This window comes from Copadichromis virginalis, linkage group LG17 (genome assembly GCF_057382275.1).
Source record: "Copadichromis virginalis isolate Kocher_CV1m ecotype Utaka linkage group LG17, C_Virginalis_male_GT1.1, whole genome shotgun sequence".
NCBI classification, from domain to species: Eukaryota; Metazoa; Chordata; class Actinopteri; order Cichliformes; family Cichlidae; genus Copadichromis; species Copadichromis virginalis.
The window spans coordinates 13,006,919-13,028,266 of record NC_140634.1 but is presented as its reverse complement, the minus strand read 5'-3'; the positions used below and the strand labels follow the sequence as shown (position 1 = coordinate 13,028,266).

Here is a 21,348-nt window from a genome sequence, read left to right as displayed (position 1 = left end):
TTTTTTTAAGCTGTGACAAAATGTGGCTCTCACAAGTTGAATGACAATATGATCTACACCTGGGGCCTGTTCTTCGTACGTCGCTTACTACATCCAAGATCAAATGACACATCCAAGACCAAACCATCGCGCTAACCGTGAGCTCGCTAATCCGGTTCCCCGAACACGCCTGCTGTTGACGATTAGTACAGCTGGACGCAGTAATGTGACATCACTGGGTGTCGTAAAAGGGGCTACGCATCGATAGTAGAAACATTGATCGGCAACCCGCTGATTGGTCGGCGAAAATGTCGAAGGGGCGTGCTCGGTATTTTCCGGCAGCAGAGCAAGAACTCATGAGTGCGGGATTTCAGGAGTTTCAGAGTTTAATGAAAACGCAAGAGAACACTGCAAAGGCTGCAAAAGCAAGGAGAGAGGGCTGGCAGAAAGTTGCTGACAAATCAAACTCGTAGGTAATTTAATAATAATACTAATAATAATGGATTGGGTTTATATAGCGCTTTCCAAGGCACCCAAAGCGCTTTACGATACCACTATTCATTCACTCCCACATTCACACACTGGTGGAGGCAGCTACGGTTGTAGCCAGGCTGCCATATCGCGCCATCGGCCCCTCTGGCCAACACCAGTAGGCGGTAGGGTAGATCTATCATATGACACTATATTGTCCAATATCATATGGCATTATATTATATTATAATATGTTATATTATATCCCCTTTCACATTAGAGCCACAACAGGACCCACAAGAACATGGGAACAAGTAAAAGTGGAATACAGGAGTATTCTACAGAATGGTAATATTTATCTCTTAGATTGCTTTTCGTCTCTTGGCAAGGTAATACTGGCCTGTAATACTCTGTTAGTTTGTTCATAACAGCAACCAAGAAAAGGGCAGAGGAAAAAAAGACAGGTGGTGGTCCTGCACCCCCTCGTCAACAAGTTGGTTAAGTAAATAATACCCTCACGGGAATATCGATATCGCTCAATGAGCACACTGTCGCGCTGAGCTAAAGGATCCTGTCTATCCCGTAATATACGCTGAATTCTGAGGACTCTCCTTATCAATCTTGCACCTTCCGCAATGGGTGGCTCGCGTATACGGACAGGACATGGCTGCGACAGGCTTCCCAAATCCACCTTCGCTTTTATAGCCGTGGTCTCTCATCTTGATTACACGAAGTAATTTACAATTACTACTCTGAAATATGAATTACATCTGTAATAATCACATACATGTAATAGAATGTTAATAGTTCATTTCCCTTTTTTAGGAAATGACCTGTATGTATCTGTGTGACATCAATAAAAGGATCAAGTGCTGCATTATCTTTAGTTACATTGATGTTATTTATTTATGGTGAAACAGTGGTGGAATATCGCTGTTGCTTTCGTATAAATGAAGCGGACATACCTGCGTGGCCGCGATCTAATCCTGTTTACATAAAGTAAACCTGCTCCCGAGCAGGTTTACGCTTACGGCTCTGTTGCTATGACAGCAAGTCCCGGATGAGCTTCGGGGAACCGAACGATCCGGGATCACGCGAAATCGTCAACAATCTAATCCAGCTAACTTACTTAGCGAGGTACGAAGAACAGGCCCCTGCTCATCAACCGAGACTAAGTTAAAGCCTATGAAGAGGCATTGAGGTCTCTGAGTGGCATCAAAGAGTTCATTTTGTCAGACGAGTAAAAAGAGGGTCACATTTATTATTTACAAAGCGTTACACAAATAAGGCAACATCATTTCGGTCAATTCTGATCATCAGCTCATGGCTGTAAAGTCATTTCTATAAGTTTCTGAATTAAAAACCTTAACTAAGTATTAAAAAACGCATCTTTGATTCTGAGACGATTTTCTGTCCTGATTATGCGATGAACACTGCCACAAGTAATTGGTATGTGGAAAACACCAGCCAGAAACTTTCCTCAGGAACAAATGGAGTGATTGTAGTGGCCGAACCGATCCCAGATTGATCCAAACTTTGAAAGAGAAAAAGCACAGACTCAAATTGCAGATTGAAATAAAACCACAACATCCCCAGTTTTTATCTAATCTTAGCTCCCAAGCAATAGTTATGAGACTGGGATGTAAAAGGATCTTCATCACATGCCTGGAGTATGCTTTGGTAATGCATATAAGTTGATGATTTTAGCACTAGGTGGTCCTTTCCTCTTTCTTCCTGATCAGCTCAGTTTATTTGATCAGCTGTACTGGTAATGACTGGAAATAAATGGAACTTAACTGGACAATCTAAAAAGCCACAACATCTTCCTACAGTTTACTGTTCATTAAAAAAGTACTTTTGGACTAGACCGAAACATCAGATAAAACAAAAGCAGTATGACTATTGAAAAGACTCAAAATATAACTGTAACCTATACAGTCAAACAATCACTCGTAATACAAAAAGCCTGACAAGTATGCGGTCTGACCTTCCCTTACTCATTCTGCTCTTTTGCCCTTTTTCTTACACTATCCAGTCTAATAAAGATGAGAAGCCATAAAATTAATCCTTAGAAATGTAAAAGTGAGAGACAAATAGGGTGTGATCATGGTCCATAAAGCACACAGCCAGTAAGAGGCCCTCAGAGCAGGCATTTAACGCAAAGGAATCTGGTATCACTACAAGGCCTTTCAATAAATCACACAGCACACGGGCTGACCCCCACATAAGGGCACATACACACTAACAGGCAGCGATGTGTGAACACGCACACACACATACACACACACACGCACGCACACATGCGCACACGCACACACACACACACCAAGTACAATTGTCAGGATAGATTAAAAAATGCTAAATGTCCCTAAGCTGCATTTATTTTTCTTCCGACTGCAAACCTACCCAGATCAAACATTTTCAAGAAACCGATTCCCTTTCCTCTCTCTTGCCCTGAGGATTGCATGCTGGGAGACTATGATGTGGTTTTGGAAGTCCAGTAGTGCCTCTGGTATTTGTACAGTAGTGGACATGAGGCTGCAAATACTTCAAAGGAAATTAGATAAAGGGGCCGAGAACGCTGTGAGAGTCTGGAGCCCATGGTCTCCATGTCCCCAGCAGACCCAGATGTTCCAACCAGACCCAGATGTTCTGATCTTTGACCTCGGTGGGATTTTGATGGAAGAAGTCATCCCTGATCCAGGGCTTTTAAACCCGGAATGAATTACTGCGCGGACAATGACAAGGACATGAAGGCGGGACAATGAGGAAGGAGCAGACTGATACCTAGCCTGCCTGCAGAAACATGAAAGTTAATGCATGCACAATGTGCACAGGTGTGGGAGTCGCCATCTGTGTTTGTGTGTCTGTGCAGGTGGGGACATACTTGTAGCAAAAAAAGTGAGTTTCATCGTTTCAGTGCTGCCTGGACCTACAGTCACAAATCTGTCACTGGTCAATTTCTAACGCCAGCATCGCCTCAACTTATCACTTCCTTTAAAGCACAAAAGACCCTCAGTTTCAAGTAAAGGGAAGGGAGAAGGAGGGAGGGATGAAATCGGAGACTGATGCAGTAATTTGTACAACAGCAGTAGTCTCTGTTTTAATGGCTCAGGTGTGAGAGCGAGCTGTCCACAAATCACATGGCTGAGAGTTTCATCCATGGCCCTTCCACACGCCAGGGCATCTTTGAGCATCTTACTGAGTTCTAAGATGTTATTGATGATTGGCCTGCTCTATTGTCACTGGGTTATGTGTGTGCATTAACAGGTGAATGTTAAAAAGGTGCTCTTTAAGTGCTTCACATTCACCATTTCTTTTTCTAATTAAATTCACAGTACATCATAATCTTGTAATAACTTGGTAATAACTTAATACTTAATTCTAGTGACACAAAAATTTGACTCTGACATGAAGTATCTGTTCAAGCACAGTAGATTGTGCTTCTCAGCCTGGGGCTGAGGCTCAGGATCGCTAAGGTGGGTTTCAAAGTGATTAGTAAGAGAAGTTAAACATACACAGATCTTACATTAGCAGATATAACTGTGACTGAACTGAAAAGAGAATGTAATAAAGTAACAGAAATTCAGGCCAACAGGTTAGATTATACAGAATATTTTAAGTTATTACTTTATTGCTTTAAATAAACTAAAAATAGTATTACGAGGAATTTACTATTATATGGTAGGAGGTTAAATGTTTTAAAACTACGTAAAATCTAAAAATCCTCATATATTCTCCTTTCAGTTACTTAACATTTGAAGAAGAAATATTGTCTGCACGACTGCACCCGCTTATTTTAGCTCTTTTCGACACAATATGTTGTTTACACTGGAACAAAATATGGAAACCAGAGTCATAAAAAAATGTAGGTTACCTCTGTCTGCACTACTCCTTCAAACTGACATACTTTCTATTTAGTGTAATTTATCTGGCATCATATGAAATCCTGGAATCTTGAGCAGAAGAAACGAAGACCTGTGGGTTTCATTTGTGCCACTCTGTGGCAACACAAATCAGTGATTTCATATTTATTGTTTCCTCAAGTCAATAAAGCATCACTGCAGTAAATTTCAATGAACTCCGAGCTGCTGCGTCTTTAGGAATCCAAGACAGTTATTAGCCGCTCCCAGCCAGATGTCAAAGGCCAGGTCCAGCGTGTCTCATTCAATGTATGCGCTTGAGTCTACGGGGGAGAGAGAGCGAGCTGTGTGAGTTACAGCTCAGGTTTCCTTCCCTCACTCCCCATGCAGCTTGGCCTGCACACAATGTGTTAAGTGACCTCTAAGGGGTGGCCCTGTCACCTTGATGAGTATGTACAATACTACACTGCACATGTGCGCGCGCACACACACACACACACACACACACACACACACACACACACACACACACACACACACACACACACACACACACACACATATATATATACACAGTAATGACATATTTAGTGCAGAAAGCCACACACAAAAACTCTTAAAAGACTAAATCAGTAGGAAAGCAGGAGTGTGTGAATCTTCTCGGGAAAACAGTGAAAGTCATGTTAATATTTAAAAGCTAAATTATCACAAACTCTCACTTCATGTCATCTTCTCGCCTCTCTCTCTCTCTACTGGCTCTACTGTGTTGATTGCTCTCCATCAGTGCTCATTAAAATTCCTGGGGTAGCCGTGTGATAAATATTTATGCGGCTGAGGACACACTCCACACACACTCCAAACACACTGGAGTGGCTGGATCTGTCTGCCGATAGTGTTAAGTGCCTGAAGGCTCTGGTAAAGAGTGGAGACCCACTGCCTGCCGCGTGGTTGTATACATGAGGCGTTTACTGTCAAGATAATGGGAGGAGGGTTAAGATTTATGAGCATTAATGGAGTTTAAATTCTGTTTCTATGTGTGTGTCCGTGTCCGAGGATAATCTTTTAATGTGTGAAGTTTATGGAAATGAAGAGGAAAACATCGCACATTAGCACATCTGGATATAAACGCATTTGCAGACACACACACATACAAACAGAATGTAACCACAGTGTAGCTGGACTCCTCACTACTGTTCCACAGAGCTGCTGACGACCCCCCTCTTCCTCCTGTATTCTATTATTCCTGTGGACGGGAAACAGATCATAATTCCAGGAGTCAGCAGAAAGCAGCAGAGGGAGAGAGTGAGAGGTAGAGGGAGGGAAAAGACTACGGGAGGCGGGGGTGAGGGGGTGGCTCAGGTGACTGCTCACTTCCACAGAGGTCAAACTGAAACTGTGCAGTTAAGTAATTCCCAGTGAAAAGTAAGTAAGTGTTTAGTCTGTTTGGGCATTTGTATAATAAAGTTTGGGCGAAGCAGTGGCTTCCAGTGAAATCAGCTGGTGTGTGTCAGCGTGAGCGTGTGTGTGGTGAGTGTTTAACATTTCTATAAGCGTGTGGCTGTTTCATATTTCAGAAGACATCAAAGGCAAACTTAATTTCCCTTCTTTAAACAACATTCTTTACAATCATACTTAAAAAAGGAGGGAGAGAGCGAGACTGAGTGAGAGAGGGTGAGAGACTGAGGGGAGAGGAAAATCTCATCCTCTCTTATCTTAATTGTTGTGTAATCTCAGTTAAGCATCGAGGGGTTTGTCTAGGCTTTGACACCCAGCCTCAGTGTTTTGGTACAGATGATGACTGTTAAGTAGCTTCTATATTCTCCATGCTGAAGGAAAGTCTGGGTCCAATTTATATGATTAATATGGCAACAATTGAAATGGATTAAAGTAACAGCTACACTGCTAACATTAGATACAGCTTTGATGTGTATAGAGGACATTGGTAACAGGCAGATTAACATTAAGACCTCAAGCCTACACATTAAAATTGAAGACTATATATAAAAGATGGACATAAGCACTGTGTTGTTACTACAGCTGGCTACCTTTCATACTTTAAAACACACTGGTATCAGTACAGGCACCTGTATTTGGTACCAGAAGTGAATAACAACTGTTTTTCTGGACTTTGCTCAAAAAGAAATAATAAATTAAATTTTTTTTCTTGAGTCTATACTTCTCCACTGAAACATTTTACTTCTTTGAAACACTTTACACACAACACAAAACCAAATCTCTCTGTTTTGACCAGATTTTTTCTCTGATTAGATGTGGTTTGCATTTTGCACACCAACAATTATGTGTAACTTTTGGCACACACTAACAGTGTGTGCCAAAACGGTGGGAACAGCTAACCCCAGATATGAACTGATATCAAAAGTGACACCCAGTGATTTGGTGTAAAACTGTATCAATGCTGAATTTGGTACCCACCCCTACATGTCCCCCACTGGTTTTTGAAGGTTCAACGTAATTATTACTGATGTTCTGGAGGCTGAAATGAAAATATTTGGAGTTTTAAATAATGAAATTAAATAACAAGCTCTCTCCATAAACTGTATGGCACTAATGAGACATGCCGTATCTGCTACAGTAAGAAAACGGCTAAAGGCCCTTTCACTTAGGAAGCAGAACGGACTGAGCCAACTGCTACGTGTTGCAAATAACTAAATGCTTTTTTCTTCCTGCGCACTTGTAACACAATGAGCTGATTTCAGATGGTGTGCAGGAGGAGGAAACTGGTGGAGCAGCCTGCAGCAGAGACATGGACATTGCTTTTTATACTTTTTTATTGCACAACAGGACAAGAAACAATTACGCTACTAATATATCTTTGGGTCTTTGGAAGCCCCTGCACAGACAGAATACTAATACAAAGCTAGCCAAGAACGCAGGCTGATGATAAAGCTGAGTAAATGCAGACCACATCCCAGCAGCCAGAGCCTGAGTTTCAGCAGGTAACAACCTGATGAACAATCAGGCTTGCAGCATTTTAGCCTCCAGTTCTACTACATGTACATGTTTCTACAGCAGAATCACTGTGGCAATCGAATTCAAATCTCTGTGGGCTGGTTGTCATCTTTGCTTTTTGTAGTCGGCTTTGTTTTCATACATAACACTAAAAGAAAGCTCTTGTGTGTGTGCTCATTAGGGATTTCAGTTCATGTGGGGAACTGTAGCCAGCGTTTTATATTGTTAACTGGTAAGTATGTGGCAATGCACGGTTATTTAATGGAGAGATAATGTAACAAATTAGATTCTTTGGCATGTAACTAAGTAACTTACTGTATAACTTTTAAGAAGTGTAATGTGTAACTCTACTTTTTTGAGTAACAACCCCAATTATTATATTCTAAAACATAAAACTACATGCAATATAAAATTAGTATTGGAACAATACATAGAAAAAGATTTGTGTTTGGCTTACTGGATTTTGTCTACATTCGTGGACTGTGTAGGCATTGTCTTCTAGCTGCACAATCAGCATTCTTATCTATGATTATAACATCACAGCCTCAACTGATTAAATGTGGGAGTCATGGGCACGGTGGTTTACTTGTTTTCTTGCACAACTTCACATAAGTGTTGCTGTTGTCTTTTTTTCCCCCAAAACACACACCAAATTATAACCTTGGTCTTATTTTGGAAGGCTTTTGCAATTGCTTAACACTGTGCATAGCAAAATAATTGCTGAGAGCATGGCATTTCTACTAATTTCTACAAAACAAACCACAAGTCAGACATTCAGGCAGATTTTCAACCAACCAAAAGTTTAGGCAGATTATGTAACCCAACATATTTTGAGGTAAAGCTGAAAGTCAGAACACCTGAAACGATGGCGTAATCCCTCAAGTCAGCCAGTTTTTGAGTGATCGTTTCACTGTTCAACGCTGGGAACAAGTGATGTTGGCAAACATGTGGGTTTGAAACCTGTCTGACAGTCTAACTTGTATTTCTTGCCCTGTTTGACTTTGTTCTAGATCTTAGCTTTTAGCGTGAGTACAATTTTGTTATTACTGATGTCCAGATCTGTTATTATATGCCCAGTGGTAACAAAATTAAATTATGGTTTGACGAGCCAAAACCAAAAACGTCTAACTTCTCTCCTGCCTTGGCCTCTATCACACAAACAATCTACTTTTAGTTCGGCCTCACAGTATACAAACACACACATCAAGCGTGTATAGGTTACATGTCTGCTCTCATTTTGGGAGCTGTTTTTGTACGGGTGACATAGATGTCAGCTATGTTGGATGAAGATCAACAGGTGAGTTTTGGCTGAAGGATGTGGTACACACACACACACACACACACACTTTAGCATACACATGCACACAGAGTGAGATGATCCCTTGATGTGATCTAATTCAGGCCCTGGCTGAACTTTCAGTGGCGTTGGGGTTAAGCGAGGCAGTCGCACATAAAAACTTCTGTCTGCAGTTTTCAACTCCCAGCACACTATTTATTAGTCTCTTGCTCTTTCCTTCTCCCCTTCTCCGTTTTTCACCTCAGCCGCTCTCTGAACCTGCTAACAGACAACCTTGTCTCTCCTCCGTGACTCTCACCAGCCATTGCTCATTTTCTGGATGTAGTCAGGTTTGCTCTGGTTCAAGAGGAAAACTGGGCTTTTCTTTGTATCATGCATGTGTGCAAGTGGACAATTTCAATCAAAGATTGTAATAAAATATGATCAAAGACATTAACATATTACATACTTTTTATTTTTGATCACAAACTGCCTTTTCACTGTTTTAGGTGGTGCTAAGAAAATCCTGAGAAACTAATAAACAAATAGTTTTTCTTTTAGACTCTTCTAGTATTGTTTGTATTATATGAACATTAAACACTGGGAGGAAGGAAAATTTCCACATTGGAATATCGGTTATTGAACAAATTTTTTAAAAATGTAGGATAAGCACCACAATAAGGAATCTACAAGGTTTTAAAACTTCAACAAGTGGCCACAACTCACAATTCAGATTCTGCAAAATGCAGCAGGTACATGTTTTACTGGGGTGCAGTAGAGAACACTGGCAAGACAGCTGAAGTATTTAATCCTGCTTCTAGAAAAACGTAACTTCAATTTTAATTTCATAAGTTCAGTATAGATAATATGTTACAGTCATGTGAAAAAAAAGGTCTTACAAAGTATGCAGTTACTAATTCCATAGGATTAAGTGGGCAACTCAAATGTTAAATAAAAAATGATCAAATCAAATATATTTTATAAATATATAATATTTATCATATCATATAAATATATGATATAATAAATGCGTTAATCAAAATTACCTGATTAATTGATGAGCAGTAAGTGTGAACACTTTGATTTAAGCAGACGTTTTGGCAGGTTGCTGGTCTAGAGTATCCAAGTATGTCTTAGTGCAATGCCAAGGAAAGACATCAATCATTTTAGCAAAACAATTGTTGCTGTGAATGTGTAATAATGCCATTTCCAAACAATTTAAAGTCTATTATTCTACAGTGAGAAATGATTCACAAGCAGAAAATGTTAAATACACCTGTCAGTCTTCCCAGGAATAAATGTCCCACCAAAGTCAGTGCGTGGAACGCTCAGATAAAGTGCAAATAAACCAAGCTGTACATCTCAGACCCTACAGGACTCAGTAGGAATGTTAAATGCTAGAGTTCATAACAGTACAATTAGAAAAAAGACTGACCAAGATGAGCAGTTTGGAAGGGTTTCCAAGAGAAAACTCTTCTCTCATGGCAGCACAGCTTAGGCCTACAAAGTTGCATCTGAACAAACCACAAGATTTCCGCCTTCCACTCCCTTTGAGATGAATTTTTAAAGATTTTACAGTAAAAATCTAAATAACATTTGACAAAAGTATCTCTCTAGATCACAGGTGTCGAACTCCAGGCCTCGAGGGCCGGTGTCCTGCAGGTTTTAGATGTGTCCTTGATCCAACACAGCTGATTTAAATCGCTAAATGACCTCCTCAACATGTTTTAAAGTTCTCCCGAGGCTGGTAATGAACTAATCATTTGATTCAGGTGTGTTGATATCTAAAATCTGCAGGACACCGGCCCTCGAGGCCTGGAGTTCGACACCCCTGCAGATACTCCACATACTGCTCCATTAACACATTTTCCAGTGACATTTTCTCGGTACAAACTTGTTCTAATGACAACAGTTTACTGATATTTTTTAGGCCACTGGTACGCACTTCTGAATTTATTATTATTCAAGAGAAATGAAGTCAAAACAACAGGAGCAGACAGAGGCAGAAAGAGGGCAAGCAGGAGGAAAAGGGCGGCTTGAATGGACATGCTCATCTGCTTTGGGTCAATGGATTTCAATCCCGGCTCACTTCCCTTATGTCTATCCTTCCTCTATAAGACGAAGGATAGGAAAAGGCCAGTGGTGGTGTTGGATGACATGTCGTGGACAGGGGAACAGGCTTCTATAGGCTACATCTCATCCAGAATGGCGTTTCCTCTCTAAGCAGCATTCCTCATCTTATCAGCTCCAATAATCTGCTCTTCTCATCGTGCCCAAACAGGGAGAGCCAAACCTGAAAGAGTGCACAGGAGAGAGAAAGAGAGAGAGCAAAAAGGAGCTCCCTTTGCTTGCTCTCTCGTCCTCTAACTCTCTCTTTCTGTGTCTGTTAGCTGGTGATAGAGTGATAAGGTGGGGAAGAAAACAGTGAGCTGTCTGCCACTTAGAGGAAGTGGTCGCTCAGCCCTGAAGACTGAGCATACCCCAAAACTGGACTCAGAAAGAGGGGAGGAAGTGCAAGCTTCCTCAAAGTAACTAAAAACATTTACAGTCTGAAATCTTCACTGTAATCGAAAAACAAGAGAAAGTGATGTTTATCCTTTAAAATTTACTCAAAAACATAAACAACACAGGCTATAAACTGCTACACAGTCATATGCAAAGTGTTATGGCCAATGTGTGAGCCACTGGGACACAAACTTCAATACAAGAGCAGCAAATCTGGATCACAGTAATGAGAAGTATTTCAAAGTAACCACCTCTTGTTATCAGTTTTAATTTAATTGTCATATAAAAGTGTAGCTGTACACACTTTGAGTGATTTCTAATTGAATTTGTGGTCTCTACCTGCAGTACCTCCAGCAGGTGGTCTCGGCTCACACTTTGAGAATCACTGGTGTAATGCAATCCAGAAACGGAGACTTACTCTCAAGGTAAAAATTGCACCTTTTACTACAAGTTGTTTTTAGCAATAAGGAAAAACCTTTACTTTGAAAACACTGGCTGCTTCTCTGTTGCATCACAGCTTTTTAATGTTCCGCTCAGTTGGTGTCTTCCTTTGAACTATGGATAACCTCTCCAATCTGCTAGCAATCAAACAATCACGGTGAGGTTTTTGGTCCAGCACCCTCTTTGCAACTGATTTCACCTAGTGAGAACCAGCAGCATCCCACAATCTCTCGCCAATGGGCTGGGGAAAACACACCAGTGACCAGACCGGGGGCTTGCTAACCGGTCACTAGGCCTGTGTGACCGAGGCCTAAGCAAGTATGAAATGTGAAGCAGACAGAACTACTTGTTTGAAGCTACAACAGTAAAGCCTAAACTGCAACAATACATTTTGCTGTGTTGATACTGTGCAGCTACTTTAACTTCAGTCAGTTCTCTGAGGGTTCAAGCTGTGAGGAAGGATTGAGAATAAAATATCAGATGAGCCAGTCTGAGAGTGACTGAATGAAAAAGAGAAAGACATGAGCGGGAGTGAAAGAACGAGAGAAGGAGGAAATAACGAGAAAAGGTAACAGTAAAACAATAGAACAGCCTTAAGGTTAAGGGAATGTAGTGGTGCTGGAGTTCAGGAGATTCAAAAGAAGTGTGTGTATGAGAAAGAGAGACTTGTGAGTGTGTGAATACTGGGTCGCCTGAAGAGAGCGGCCCCAGAATTAATTACCCAATCAAGATAACCAGCCAGGGAAAGACATTAGGGAGGTCACACTACAATTAACCTCTTAGTCTAAACCTCTCTCTCTCACTCACACACACACATGCACACACACAATAAAGAAGTCATAGGTTCATTGAAAACACAGTGAATAAAAGTTTAATATCACTTTTCAGGGGTGACTTTCGCTGACTGCAGGGCCCAATATGCTCTTATTTTGAAGCATTTCCTGCACTCTGTTATTTTTGGGAGATATAGCGACTCTACCTGTCCTGTTCAAGAATCCCTGGCAAAGCCATGTTGTTTACAGTGGGATATTGAGTGAGTCGGGGGCTTGAGTGGAGTGGAGTCGGATGTGGTTCACACATTCCACCAGAGACTCAGATTACACTGCAGGAAACACCGGCCCTGCAAGACACACACTGCCTGACTCTGTGATTTATAAACATACTCCTCTATGGGACATACACACTCTCAGAGACACACATTAAAAATCTCAGCGGCTTCGCTCTGAGCCAAGGCTGCATCTACATCTCTCATTCACTTTCTTCCTTTCCTTCCTTCCTGCTTCTCCTGTAATTCTCAGACTCGTAGCTGGGCTCCAGTTTTCTCCTCCTGTCGCGGCTAATAGTAAAGACAACTCATGGGTGTTAGCGCCGGTTTGACATCATTGCATATTCATGAGCTGGTGGGCGAACATTCAGTCTGGCATTCATTAGTAAACACAACTTCAATCACCATAAAGTGGCCCTTTGTGAAAGGTTTATGAAAGACACACACATGAAATAGGTCTCTGGGAAGACTGTCCTCCTCAGAAAACCAAAAGAAAGGACAAACAGAGACACCGAAGACGGGCCGCCAGTCAATCACAGACTGAAATGTAATATGTTCAGTATTGATATTATATTATGAATAGTGCCCAAAATTGGCGCAATGACATAAGTGTCAAAGATTCAAATATTCCAGGTGAAGCAGATGCTTTATTCAAAATGTCACTTTTAGGAACAACCAACAAACTATAACACCATTTTGTCAGATGCTGCTTATGGACATGAGCCTCTCGCACAAGGTGTCCTTTGGTGTCAGACTTTGATGACTTTGAAGTACCGCCATGAAAAATTACTCACACCAGCAGCTTTGGCAAAGAATCACTGACTGACTCCCAAAGGAAGGTAATGGTTTGGATCTACAATTCAGTCAGAAGACTGAGTTTTATTTTTTCATGCTCTCATTATGTCCACATCACCAGCCTAATGCTCAAAACTGAATTTATAAAACCACTTAGGAAAATGTAACACAGGTCCGATCTGATCTTTCCCTCCTCTCCTGAAAAAGCTCAGTGCATCTTACAATCCGGTATCCACGTTGCCTGAAGCTGCTCGGCGGAGAACCCTGGGTAATCAAGCCCAGCTGTGACAAGGGGGCAAAGACAAGGGCTGACAAAACTCACTCTTCTCTCTGTAACTCTTTCAACAATACCCTCTTCCCCGCTCACCCCAGCCTTTTCTCCTCATCTGCCATGTTTCTCTTGTCAGGCCTTTGGATGAGTAATGCTGGCTAATAGCTCAGGAATCCTAGCCCGCGATCCTCCTTGGTGCTTCCTTGCTATCTCTGGGACACACTGCAGCCAACAAATTGCTGTAAGGTGCTGAGGATACACTTCTTCATCAAGCCACATGCATTATGACAGACCAAATACGGATGATAAGGAACGTTAGACTAGCAGAATGCGTAGGTGTCTATAGCCTGAGGCAGAACTGGGGAGACGAGAATAAGTCTTCCAATCTTAATAACAACCTAGTTCTCTGTGTGCAACAACTTTATCAATGCTTCTTTATACTTGTACACCTTCACATCCAATGAGACTCCATACTGTTGCCATGTCTCTCTCTTTCTCTCTGGGAGCAGTACCGGGTCAGTCTGTGGGTTGGACTGCTGAGGGGCCCAGGGTGGTTCCGCTCTGACGGTAGGAGGAAACTCCTTCAGGAAATACCAAACTGCCAGACATACACACTCACACACACAATCCACAATCTCCCTTTCTTTTTCAAGTACTAGCAAACTAAAGCTCTGCACAAACTGCCCCAGTCCATTACTGCCTTTTTTCACTTTCAGCTCCTTCACACTGAGACAAGCAGACGATCTGAAAATACAGTTCTGTTTAGTGCAGTCAAATATCCACAGGAACGTCGGGTTGCATGTTAACCTGCAGTGTTACACAACCCAGAAGCTGGGAGACAGCCAGGGGTTTTATGGCATCAATTACAGGTAACTTTAACGAGTCGGCTCAATTAAACAATAAATCACAGCAGAGCCAAGTTTCTGCCCCTGAGAGCCCTACCTCTCCGCACACACCATTAAAAGTTGACTGAGGTGTTTCCTTCCAAAAGAATGAGGAATTAGATTCACTAACATGCAAGAAAACAGGCACCTTTACCTCACAAAAATGAGTATGAGCAAAAAAGAGAGACAGGAGTCATCTTATTTAAAGACTTGATTCATCCCAAATATATATATATATATATATATATATATATATATATATATATATATATATATATATATATATATATATATATATATATATATATATATATATATATATATATATATATATATATATATAGCGTAGTGGTTAAACTACACGCCTTTGGAACAGAGGATCGCAAGTTCGATTCCTGCCTGGGGCGTCTGTATCCAGTAAGGGTCCTAAGGCTAGACCCCCTATGCTAAGCGAGCCTACCGCAGACATGAGCGAGACAGATAAATATGAAGGCATGCCGGCTCGGACGTCGCCCGGATCAACAAGGTCCGCGTCAGGTGTTGAGGAACCAGGGCACCCTGACGAAAAGTGGGCTACTGGAACAAGAAGGCATCGGTGGGCAAGAGACGAAAACAGGGCGTTGTTGGAATGCTACTACGCAAGTAACCCCGGCGGAAGGGGCTACATGAATAGGATGAGGGACCTATGGATTCTTCGATACCCAACATCCACAATGACGGCGAAACAACTAGTAGCTCAGTGTTCCAACATTCGAAAGAAGGGACTGCTCTCACAGCTAGAGATTGACGAGGTACAACACAAATGCTACGGCAAGGAGGAGTCAGGACGCCAGGTCAGGGGGGAGATATCATCACCCCCACCCGAGATTGGGTACATAGCCCCAAGTGCGAGAGGAACTGACCTGAAAAATAGGATCATGGCCAAGCTTGAAACCTGGATCCCCCGTAGCCGGTTACCAAGATTACGTGAAGTACCCTCAGAAGGTCTGCTAGATGATGTTAATGCAGCACTACGGGCAATACCTACAACCACGATTACCGACACTAACAAGCTGATCTACAATACGGCAGCAGTGATCAGTGAGATGCTTGGCTACAAGTTGAACAGCCACAAGGCGCAGTACCCTCCATGGAGAAGGAGGCTAGAGGGCAAGATCAAAGTAGCACGGAGGGAGGTTAGCCAACTAACGGAGTTGCAGAAAGGTGCGACAAATAAGGTGCCTAAGAAATACAGCAAGTTGTCCATACCTGAGGCCTTGGAAACTGCCAAGCAAAGACTCACAGCCTTGGCCAGCCGCTTGAGGAGGTACACCAGAGAGATAGAAGGCAGGAGAATAAACCAGCTGTTCTCCACAGAACCAGCAAAGGTGTACTCTCAGTGGCAAGGGAACAATAAGAGAACAGCACCACCAAGGCTGGAGACGGAGCAATACTGGAAGAGCATATGGGAGAAGGATGCAACCCATAACGGCAATGCTCAGTGGCTAGAGGATCTGAGGGCAGACCACAGCGACCTCCCTGAACAGGGTCCAGTAACCATCACAGTGGCAGATATCCAAGAAAGGGTCTCCAGTATGAAGAGTTGGACAGCACCAGGGCCCGACATGGTTCACGCCTACTGGCTGAAGAAGCTGACTGCACTCCACGAGCGTCTGGCAGCACAAATGAACCAGCTGCTAGTTAACGAAAGACACCCGGAATGGCTAACTGAAGGCCGGACGGTCCTGATCCCCAAGGACCCCAAGAAGGGACCGGTCCCCTCCAACTACCGACCAATAACCTGCCTCAGTACTACATGGAAGCTCCTGTCAGGCATCATATCGGCTAAGATGAACAGGCACATGGGTCAATACATGAGCGGGACACAGAAAGGAATTGGCAAGAATACCAGAGGTGCAAAACACCAGCTACTGGTAGACAGAACAATCAGCCGAGACTGCAAGACCAGACTGACCAACCTGTGCACTGCCTGGATTGATTACAAGAAGGCCTATGACTCAATGCCCCACAGCTGGATACTGGAATGCCTAGAATTGTACAAGATCAATGGGACCCTAAGAGCCTTCATCAGGAACTCAATGGGGATGTGGCGTACAACACTAGAGGCCAACTCCAAGCCCATAGCACAAGTTACCATCAAGTGCGGGATCTACCAAGGAGATGCTCTGTCCCCACTGCTGTTCTGCATAGGCCTGAACCCCCTCAGTGAGATCATTAACAAGACTGGCTACGGATACCGACTACGGAACGGAGCAGTTGTCAGCCACCTCCTGTACATGGATGACATCAAGCTGTATGCCAAGAGTGAACGAGACATCGATTCACTGATCCACACTACCAGGCTATACAGCAATGACATTGGAATGTCGTTCGGACTGGAGAAGTGTAGTCGGATGGTAACAAAGAGAGGGAAGGTAGTCAGAACTGAGGGGATTGAACTACCAGAAGGCAACATTGCAGACATAGAAGACAGCTACAAGTACCTGGGGATCCCGCAGGCAAATGGGAACCATGAAGAGGCCGCTAGAAAGGCTGCAACCACCAAGTACCTGCAGAGGGTCAGGCAAGTCCTGAGGAGTCAGCTGAATGGTAAGAACAAGATCCGGGCCATCAACACATACGCCCTGCCCGTGATCAGGTACCCTGCTGGGGTAATAAGCTGGCCAAAGGAGGAGATAGAAGCCACTGACATAAAGACAAGAAAGCTCCTGACCATGCATGGAGGGTTTCACCCCAAGTCCAGCACCCTGAGGCTGTACGCTAAGCGGAAGGAAGGGGGCCGGGGACTGGTGAGTGTCAGCACCACAGTCCAGGATGAGACAAGGAACATCCAAGAATACATTGGGAAGATGGCCCCAACTGACCGAGTGCTCAGTGAATACCTCAGGCAGCAGAAACCCAAGAAAGAGGAGGGAGACGAGGAACCATCATGGAAGGACAGGCCCCTGCACGGTATGTACCACCGGCAGATAGAGGAGGTGGCTGATATCCAGAAATCCTACCAGTGGCTGGACAAAGCTGGACTGAAAGACAGCACAGAGGCACCAATCATGGCAGCACAAGAACAAGCTCTGAGTACAAGATCCATAGAGGCTGGGGTCTATCACACCAGGCAAGACCCCAGGTGCAGGCTGTGTAAAGATGCCCCAGAGACAATCCAGCACATAACAGCAGGGTGCAAGATGCTAGCAGGCAAGGCATACATGGAACGCCATAACCAAGTGGCCGGCATAGTGTACAGGAACATCTGTGCCGAGTATAACCTAGAAGTCCCGAGGTCAAAATGGGAGATGCCCCCAAGGGTGGTGGAGAATGACCGAGCTAAGATCCTGTGGGACTTCCAGATACAGACGGACAAAATGGTGGTGGCTAACCAACCGGACATAGTGGTGGTAGACAAACAGAAGAAGACGGCCGTAGTGATCGATGTAGCGGTTCCCAATGACAGCAATATCAGGAAGAAGGAACACGAGAAGCTGGAGAAATACCAAGGGCTCAGAGAAGAGCTCGAGAGGATGTGGAGGGTGAAGGTAACGGTGGTCCCCGTGGTAATCGGAGCACTAGGTGCAGTGACTCCCAAGCTAGGCGAGTGGCTCCAGCAGATCCCGGGAAAAACATCGGAGATCTCTGTCCAGAAGAGCGCAGTCCTGGGAACAGCTAAGATACTGCGCAGGACCCTCAGGCTCCCAGGCCTCTGGTAGAGGACCCGAGCTTGAAGGATAAACCGCCCGCAGGGGCGTGCTGGGTGTTTATATATACATATATATACATATATATATATCTTACAACATAAATAAATAAAACCTTCCTAGCTTCAGTTTGATTTTCTCACAGCTACCATCAATGACAGAAAACAGAATTTTACAGAGAGCTTTCCCAGCTCTACAAAAAAAAAAAATCAGTCCAGAACATTTTTGCAGAGCTGGGGAAGACGGAAACAAAAGAGATTTGCCTGTGAAAATTAATCACTCCAGTCTGCCCTGACACCATTCAAATCATTATAGGTTAGTGGTGACGCAACTGTCTCGGACTGTTTTGCATGCTTTTGACTGCTGACATCACTGATGCTTTGCTTCACTCCAGAACACTTGTTCTCTATAGATAGACTCTCCCTCATTTTCATATTTTCTTGAAATCTTATTGTGCTAAAACAATAAAGGTCCCGATAGAAAGCGAGCTATTTATAGAGACAATATGCTACTGAAACCTTGGAAGATAAAGAACAGTGGTCTCTCACTGATGTGATTGCACAGACTCAGATTTGATGATAAAACCTGTGTGACAGCAATAGAGTCAGTCAGTCACAGAAGCATGTTTCATAAGGTTGGTGAGCAATCCCCAACAAGTTCAATAATACTACTTTAAATCATGTCTTCCGTGGTATTTAAAGGGAACTCTGATTTTACCAACGAATGTTAGCGTCCGTGCCTTCCGGAGTGGCACTTAGCCTCTGAAAACAATAGTGGGAAATGTAGGTTATAATGTATTTGGAGCTTGACCCACAGAGTGTGAAATGTCAGAGTATCTGGAAGTCTCTGAAATTCGGCTTCTTTGGAACGATAATTACACAGAAGTGAAACACAAACTCATGTCTGTGCCTGAATACAACGTCAATAAAAGCAGTCCTAAACAGTACACCTCTTCCAAGGCTGTCTTCTAATTGTATATTTCTACTGTATTTTCCACTAAAAGTGACAGAGCATCATACATTCACTGAACTAACGCTAAGGTTATTTCAGGCATCCGATCAATCTTCGTAAATAAAAAAAACCCCCCAACATCTGTTAGTCAAGAGCCCATCTCAGCTAAGGTGACAGCCTGGATAGAGTGCCAGTTTAGCAGCAAACTCATGTAAAATATTTCAAAGCTAGTTAGGCTTGAGGGAAGCTGCTGATTCACCAGGAGGAAACTGTCATTTAATACTAAAAATCACTTCAAACAAGCTATTTGATGCAACTGAATTCTAAAAATTGGGATTCCAAATAAATCTAATGGCGGACGTCCTTATTTTCTTTTTGCTAGTTTAAACACTAGTCTTTGCCTTAGCTTAGTCTTTCAGTTAACTCAGCTGACATTGTCAAGTTTAAAGAGTCATTTTTTGTGTCCGAAAGTGCAAAGTTTACATGAATGTCTTAGTTATCTTTGTCTGAAGTGTGTGTGCGCCTACTTTTGTGTGTTTTCAAGCTGGAACACTGTGGCTGACCACAGGAAGTTCTAATCAGCAGTACGGCATGGCTACTACCTTCCCTTTTCCCTGGTGACCTCCTCCTCTCCACCTCCCTCCCTCCACAATAGAGATACCAGGATCACATTACTGACTCTGAGGGTTAAGGGTCAATCCCATTTTTCAGCTCTCTCTGTCCCCCTTTTCCCCTTACAGATTCTTTCCCAGAGGTTACAGGCTTCTGTCACCTAAATTCACATCAGTTCACGCGTGGCAAAGGAGTGGTATCCATCGGAAGCCCTCTATCACATCTCCCACACCTCCCCCTTGTCCTCGCCCACATAGCTATTTTAGTGTCCCCTTGACAGACAGTCCTCTCATCTCAGGGAGCACTCACACAAAGGATTGGACATGGTTAAAAACATGTTAAAAACACTGCTGGCCTCTTTGTGTCATTGAGTTGGTGTGTCTCTGTTAAAGTCTGTATTTTCATGCTGTAGAGGATTGGGTTACCGGGAGGTAACACTGAACCTGGGATGACCTTGTGCATTGAAAGCCAACCTCTCTGCTATAAAAAAAAGTATTTAAAAAAATTAGTGGACATGCACGTCCAGAAGTAAAAATCTTGCTTTGAACAAATAACATGAGTTTGTATACTCCTTTGCAAAACCCAAATTATTCCCAACTGAATTCCAAGCTCACTAGTGGAGTTTCTGCAGTGTAGATTTACTATATTAAAAATGCACGTTTCACAGCAGTAGGCATCTCACGCTACCAGAGGTGACAAGGACACTGCAAAAAGCAAAACTAAAGAGAAACCAGTCAGGAATTATCAGAACAGAGCAATAAGAATAGCGGTCTGTGACCACCACTTGCAAAACCAGTCCATTCTTGGCGAATGTTCTGTTGTTGCCTCTCCAGAGCACTTTTTGACACTTTCATTTGCACCAAAGCAGGTTTAAGCTTCCTAATTGGACAGATTGATATCCCTGAAGTTTAACTGACCATGAGTATTTATCAAGTGTTCCTTTATTATAATGGTTTTTGAACAGTATAGTTTTGGTATAAAATATCTAAGGTGTGCCAACATAAAAGTCTAACAATCAAGTGAACAACCAAATCAGATAAGATTTATTATGAACTTGAAATCCTTAAAACTTGAAATCCTGTGTTCCAATAGCTGAAGATCATCAAATGAAAATACTAAAATGTTAATATAAGAAGTAAAATACTGTCTTCTACCACGTAACTATTCAGTACATGTGGGCGATCACAAGAAAACAAAGGAAGTCAACCAAGCCACTTAGTACGATATACCAGTGGCAGACAGCAGCCCTTAAATCATAGCTTGTATAGTAAAGAAAACCACAGTCAAAGCTAACATGTGTATATTGGTAAACAGTGCATAAACGCACTCTCTCCAAGCATAAACCAGCTTTTGATGATGTTGTGGTTTCTGAACTACATACTACAGTTTAATTATGGTTCGTCTGTCAGTCAAATATGGGAACAAGCGCAAAGAGTCACTGAAACTGACAAGTTATCATTTTCTCATAAACCTCTACATAAGCACATACGCTTTTGCATTTTTTAAATTTCTGCACATCAGTAATATTTTAACACTCATATATATGTATATATACATACGTATACACACACGCGCATATATATATATACACACACA

At 42.7% G+C, this 21,348-nt stretch overlaps 1 protein-coding gene and 1 long non-coding RNA gene across 2 annotated transcripts in view; one reads left to right on the top strand and one right to left on the bottom strand.

Annotated features, from left to right (window-relative positions):
- The window catches only part of gmds (GDP-mannose 4,6-dehydratase), a 200,959-nt gene that overhangs the window by 6,704 nt on the left and 172,907 nt on the right, over window positions 1-21,348 (bottom strand). The gene's annotated exons all lie outside the window — the stretch shown is intronic.
- Window positions 351-893, top strand: LOC146689071 (uncharacterized). The gene is made up of 2 exons (XR_014916027.1): window positions 351-635; window positions 731-893. It is a non-coding gene; the product is annotated as an uncharacterized LOC146689071 (long non-coding RNA).